The 7041-nt window shown below is 45.8% G+C and overlaps 1 pseudogene; it reads right to left on the reverse strand.

Annotated features, from left to right (window-relative positions):
* Positions 1 to 4028: 4028 nt before the first annotated feature.
* On the reverse strand, positions 4029 to 4879 carry LOC112810404 (inositol oxygenase pseudogene; annotated as a pseudogene).
* Positions 4880 to 7041: the final 2162 nt, after the last annotated feature.

Genomic DNA, 7041 nt, shown 5'->3' on the forward strand with positions numbered 1-7041 from the left:
AAGGAATGAAGTTCTAATACATACTACAACACAGATAAACCTTGAAAACATTATGCATAAGTCAGATGCTAAAGAACAGATATTGTGTGATTCCACTTATATGAGCTATCTAGAATAGGTAAATTCATAGAGACAGAAAGTAGATTAGAAGTTACCAAGTGCGGGCGCCTGGGTGGTTCAGATGGTTAAGCGTCTGCCTTCGGCTCAGGTCATGATCCCAGGGTCCTGGGATCGAGTCCCGCATCAGGCTTCCTGCTCCTTGGGAGCCTGCTTCTCCCTCTGCCTCTCTCTCTCTCTCTCTCTCTTTGTCTCTCATGAATAAATAAATAAAATCTTTAAAAAAAAAAAGTTACCAAGTGCTGAGCAGAGGGAGAAAAGAGCAGTTATTGCCTAACGGTTACAGGGTTTCTGTCTGGAGTGATGAAAACATTGGAAATAGATAGTGATGATGGTTGCACAACATTGTGAATGCAATTAATGTCACTAAATTGTACATTTAAAAATAGATAAAAGGCAAATTTTATGTTATATATAACCAAAATTTTATTTTTTAAAAGATTTTATTTATTTATCTGACAGAGAGAACACAAGCAGGGGGAGTGGGAGAGGGAGAAGCAGGCTTCCCACTGAGCAGGGAGCTGATGTGGGGCTTGATCCCAGGACCCTGGGATCATGACCTGAGCTGAAGCCAGACACTTAACTGACTGAGCCACCCAGGCACCCCACAATTTATATTTTTAAAGTTGTATTCTGAGACCTTGCTGAATTCACCAATTAGATCTAGGAGTTTGTTGGTAGATTCCTTGGTATTTACTCTGTAAACAATCATGTTATCTGCAAGTAGTGACCATTTTGTTTCTTCCATCACAGTCTGCATGCCTTTTATTTTCTTTTCTTGCCCTATTGCATGAGTTAGAACTTCCATTATTTTGTTGCACGAGAGGAGAGAATGGACATTCTTTAAATTTTATTTTCCAAATGTTGCTAATGCTGTACAAAAATTACAGCTTAAAAAAAATACAACTGATTGTTTTTATTTTTGACCTTGTTTCCTAGACAGAGCTAAATTCATTTATCAGTTCTAGTAGCTGTTTTACTGTTTCCTTGTAAATAATGTCACCTGCAAATGGAGACAATTTACTTCTCTTCTGAAACTTATGCCTTTCCTTTTTCTTGTCTTATTGCACCAGTTAGTATCTCCAGTATAGTGTCAAATAGATGTGGTGAAAGTGGTCATCCTTGGCTTGTTCACAATCTTAGAGTGAAAGTATACAATATTTCACCTTTAAGTATGATTTGGCAATAGATTTTTTCTTTTTTAAAAAATTAATTATTTTTTTAGAGAGAGAGAGCATGTGTGAACAGGAACAAGGGAGGGGCAGAGGGAGAGGGAGAGAGAGAATCTTAAGCCAGCTCTGCACTGGGCATGATCTCATGACCTGAGCAGAAATCAAGAGTCAAATGCTTAACTGATTGAGCCAGCCAGGCACTGCAAATTCCCGTCTATTGAGTTTTTAATTTTGGTTATTGTATTTGGCTATTTGTATTGTATTTGTATTCTATTTAGTTTTTTTTTTCAAATCTGCTAGGTCATTTGGTGGTGGTAGTGGTGGTGTTTGCTGCTTCTTGCAATTATTTTTCAAGTTTATGTTTTATTTCTTTAAACACAATAATCAGGGGCACCTGGCTGGCTCAGTCAGTAGAGCATGTGGCTCTTGATCTTGGGGTCATGAGTTCAAGTCCCACATTGGGTGTAGAGATTACTTAAATAAATAAACTTAAATAAATAAACATAATAATCAGAGATTATAATTTTGGTGTATTAATTCCAATGTGTGAAATACTTACAAGTGTTCGCTTCTGCTTTCTGTCATTTCTCTGTGTGCTGGAATATTTCTGACTGTATATTCTCTTTGAAAACTTATTTGAAGGCATTTGCTTCTACCAGTTGCCTAAACGCTGCCAATCTGCATGCAGTCACTTTTTTTAAAGATTCTATTTATTTATTAGCGAGAGAGAGAGAAAAACAGCATGAGAGAGGAGAGGGTCAGAGGGAGAAGCAGGCTCCCCGCTGAGCCAGGAGCCCGATGTGGGACTCGATTCCTGGATTCCGGGATCGCGACCTGAGCCGAAGGCAGTCGCTTAGCCTACTGAGCTACCCAGGGGCCCTGCCTGTAGTCACTTTAAACTAAATATACAGCTTGAGGATTTTTTTTTTTTTTTTACCACACAAATGATGTAATTTGAAGTTACATATCCACTCCAGGCCTGGCTTGTCATCACAACTCAGAAATAGTTTCTTCCCTCTGTTCTGCTCAGCATCTAGGAACTTAATTGCAATCCCCTAGGGAAAGGGGTCTGGGTTAGGTTACTCTTGGTTGACTCCTTTTTTAATCCAGCAGGGGGCATCTCTTCTTAATCACTAGGACGAGTTTGGATTTTTGTTCTGAGATGCCTGCTCAAGTTGACCTAGTTCAGCAAATGTTTTCAGGGTGAAGGCAGTTTCAGTACTCAGGTTCCTCTCTGGGCTCACATTTTCACCTAGATTTTAGACTGGTCATTCCTCTTTGTTCTTCAGTACTTTAAAAAAGAGATTTTATTTATTTATTTGAGAGAGAGTACAAGCAGGGGGAGATGCAGAGGGAGAGGGAGAAGAAGGCTCCCCACCAAACAGGGAGCCTGCCTCGGGGCTGGATCCCAGGACCCTGGGATCATGACCTGAGCCAAAGGCGGATGCTTAACCAGCTGAGCCCAGGCGCCCCTACTTTTTTTTTTAAGATCTTATTTTATTTGGGTGCCTGGGTCTCAGTTGGTTAATAAGTGACTGCCTTCCGCTCAGGTCATGATCCTGGAGTCCCAGGTCCCAGGTCTCCTGCTCAACAGGGAGTCCGCTTCTCCTTTAGACCCTCCCCCCTCTCATGCTCTCTCCCATTCTCTCTCTCAAATAAATAAATAAAATCTTAAAAAAAAAGATTTTATTTTTTTTTTAAGATTTTATTTATTTGAAAGACAGGGAGAACATGAGCAGGGTGAGGGGCAGAGGGAGGAATAGGCTCTCCGCTGAGCAGAGAGTCTGATGTGGGGATTGATCCTGGGACCCCGGGATCATGACCTGAGCCGAAGGCAGACGCTTAACTGACTGAGCCACCCAGGTGCCCCTGTTCTTCAGTACTTCTAAGAAGTTTATTATGTGGAATTTAAGAAACAAGCAAAACAGATGAACATAGGGGAAGGGAAGGAAAAATAAGAAGAAAACAGAGAGGGAGGCAAACCGTAAGAGATTCTTAATTCTAGGAAACAAACTGAGGGTTGCTGGAGGGGAGGTGGGTGGGGGGATGGAGTAACTGGGTGATGGGCATTAAGGAGGGCACTTGAAGTAATGAGCACTGGGTGTTATATGCACCTGATGAATCACTAAATTCTTTTGTTTTTAAGATTTTATTTACTTATTTGAGAGAGAGTGTGTGCATGCACGTGAGCAGGGTGGAGGGGCAGAGGGAGAAGCTGACTCTCTGCTGAGCAGGGAGTCCAATGTGGGGCTTGATGCCAGGACCCCGAGATCATGACCTGAGCTGAAAGCAGACGCCCAACTGACTGAGCCACCCAGGCGCCCCAAATCACTAAATTCTACCCCTGAAACTAATAATAACTAGTATATGTTAATTAAAAAATAATTTATAATTTATTATTATATCTTTTATTCTGCATTTTCGTTGTTTTCAGTAAGCAGATTGGTCCGAATAGCCTGCTATATTCACCAGAAAGGATTCTCTGCTTTTAAGCTTCAAAAAAAAAAAAAAGAAAAAAAAATGTTTATCTCTTATCGGCTCTCATCTCCACTATAGTTCTCTGTCTTTGTGTACTTAAAGCTGTTAAAAAAATTCCTTCCCTCTTTTTTTTTTTTTTTTTGGCTGCCTCAATGTCTTTATTAGCACTGGGCAGAGTGGTCAGGGCAGGGAGCATTGACTTAGGTGTGCATGTGGAGTCCCAGGACAGCGGCCGTCCCCTCGGGCACCTGGCCAGGGTGGTCACCAGCTCAGCACACCAGGGCAGTACTTGTCGATGAGGCCCTGGTAGTAGGGCCGCCGTGCGTCCACATCTGGCAGTTCAGGACTCTTGTAGAGGTCAAATCTGTTAAACTCCTGCACCCAGGGAAGCATGGCCAGGTCCTGCTCACTGCACAGCAGCCGGTAGTCGCCACCCGTGTGCCAAGGGTAGAAGGAGTGGAATCGGACCATGTAGAAGGCCTCTGGGGGAAGAGAGAATTTGTTGAACTTCATCATCTGGTACATGTACTCGTCATGGCCCCAGGACATGAGGACGTTCTCCAGGCTGCAGTGAGGCTGGTACATGCCGAGCTCTGTGCTGTATCGAGGATCCTGGAGGTCCGGGTTGTCCTGGAAGGTGGAGTCACAGAAAACCACAGAGGCCTGGGGACGGCAGCCAACTGGGAAGGTGTCTCCAACGACCACCCACTGGGGCTCCCCTGTCAGAACCAGGACCTTCCCCAGGTCATGCAGCAGCCCCACGAGATGGAACCAGTCCTTGTCAGGGTGGGCTTCCCGGATGCCCTCAGCGGTCTGGAAGGCGTGGAAGGAATTTGGGAAGTCCATGTCTGGGTCCACCAGCCTGTCCAGCATGCCACAGCTTCCAAGACGGTCATTTTCTTGTAGAAGAAGCCCCCAAACTGGGTGTGCTTTTTCCTGACGAAGTCCACGGTCTGCTGCGTGTGCATAAGCTTGTACGTGGCAAAGACACGGTCCAGGAGTGGGCCAGACGTGTAGTTGCGGAAGCTGCCCTTGTCTTTGGCCACCTCTGGGTCCACATCAGGCCGGTAGACCAGGGAAGGGTCTGGGCCCACAGCCACCTTCATCTTCATCTTGAGGGAGTAAAGTTGGCAGGTGGGGGAGAGTCCCACGGGCTGTGTGCCCCTGATTAGGACCCGGAGGCCGAGGCCGGAGTGAGTGTGCTGCCACCCTTCCCTCTTATTTTAAAGGAGTTTCAGGAAAGGCTAGAGATAAATGCCTGCAGACTACCCTATATAACCAGAAGTCTCCTGTTAATGTCTTGTCATATAATTTCTACCAATAAAAATGTGACTGAAAGAATAAAAGTCTAGGGACGCCTGTGTGGCTCAGTTGGTTGAGTATCTGCCTTCGGCTCAGGTCATGATCCTTGGGTCCTGGGATCAAGCCCCGCATCGGGCTCCCTGCTCAGCGGGGAGCCTGTTTCTCCCTCTCCCTCTGCCTGCCACTCGCTCTCTCTCTCTCACTGTCAAATAAATAAATTTAAAAAAAAAGAATAAAAGTCTAGAGTCTGAACAGGATGCTTCTCTCCTGGGCGCCTGGGTGGCTCAGTTGGTTAAGCGACTGCCTTCGGCTCAGGTCATGATCCTGGAGTCCCGGGATCGAGTCCTGCATCGGGCTCCCTGCTCAGCAGGGAGTCTGCTTCTCCCTCTGACCCTCCCCCCTCTCATGTGCTCTCTCTCTCTCACTCTCTCTAATAAATAAAATCTTAAAAAAAAAAAAAAAAGGATGCTTCTCTCCAGTCCTGTCACTTGATGGCTGATTTACAACTTGGGGGAAATAATTGTTCTACAAGATGAGCCCTTCAGTAGAGAGTAGATACCCTTCCCGCCCTCCTCCTCAACCTGTCTCCACTGATGGACTGACCGCGTCCCCTATGGCAGCCACCATTCCCACCACCCCTTCCAGCCCCAACCAGTAAACAAGAGTTGGGGGAGTAAAGATTGTCTCAGTGATTTCATTCATTTATTTATTTATTTAGAGAGCACGCGCAAAAGCGGGGGGGAGGGGGGAGGGTGGGGGAGGGGCAGAGGGAGAGGGAGAGAGAGAATCTCAAGGAGGCTCCAGGCTCAGCGCAGAGCCTGACACGGAGCTCGAGCTCCCGACTCTGCGGTCATGACCTGGGCCGAAATCAAGAGTCGGACACTTAAGCAACTTGAGTCACCCAGGCGCCCCTCTTAGTGGCTTCGACTGAAAAGATTTCCCAGGTGATTCTGATAGGACCCTATCACTCATTAGAGACTCACGGGGGTAACTCTTGCCCCTTACAGAGGTGAAAGGAAGCCTTCTTGACCTTTGACTAAGTTACCAAACCCTGTTCTGTGCTCTGGTCCCATCCGTGCTTCTCTGATTGAAACACTCTCCTTGTGAGGTGCCTGGTTGGCTCAGGCGGTGGAGCATGCGAACCTTGATCTCGAGGTTGTGAGTTTGAGCCCCACACTGGGTGTAGAGATTACTTAAAAATAAAAAAATCTTAAAAAAAAAAAAAAAGAGGGGCGCCTGGGTGGCTCAGTCGTTAAGCGTCTGCCTTCGGCTCAGGTCATGATCCCAGGGTCCTGGGATGGAGCCTCGCATTGGGCTCCCTGCTCCGCAGGAAGCCTGCTTCTCCCTCTCCCACTCCGCCTGCTTATATTCCCTCTCGCTGTCTCTCTCTCTCTCTGTCAAATAAATAAATAAAATCTTTAAAAAAAAAAAAAGAAACACTCTCCTAGTAAATATTGTAAACATTTATTTTCCCAAGACCCCAAGGCTGCTCCGCCCCCAGCCTTTCTACCTCAGGTGATGGCAACTCCTCTTTCAGTTGCTCAGGTCAAAAACCTCAGAGTGATTCTTAATTCGTGTCTTTATAACCCATTTCCAACCTTTTGAGAAATCCTGGGGGCTCCACCTTCAAAATATATCCAGAATTGGATATCTTTCACTGCTTTCATCACCACCACCATGGTACAAGCTACCATCATCTCCTACACACAGTGGTATTGCAATAACCCTCTAGGAGGCATGCCTGCTTCTGTCCTTGTCCCTCTGGTTAGTTCTCAACCTAGCAGCCAGAATGGTTGTTTTAAAATGTCAGACGATGTCACTCTTCTGCTCAAAACACGCAATGGCTCCCTATTTCAGAGCAAAAGCCAAGCATACAAGACCCAACAAAATCTGCACACTCTCTCTCCCGCCAGTCGCTTCCCACCACTCTCCCCTCACTCACAATGCTCCACCCACACTCTTCTCCTTGTTC

Source organism: Callorhinus ursinus, unplaced genomic scaffold (assembly GCF_003265705.2).
Source record: "Callorhinus ursinus isolate GAN/ISIS: 27379988/994484 unplaced genomic scaffold, GSC_fseal_2.0 scaffold87, whole genome shotgun sequence".
Classification (NCBI taxonomy): Eukaryota; Metazoa; Chordata; class Mammalia; order Carnivora; family Otariidae; genus Callorhinus; species Callorhinus ursinus.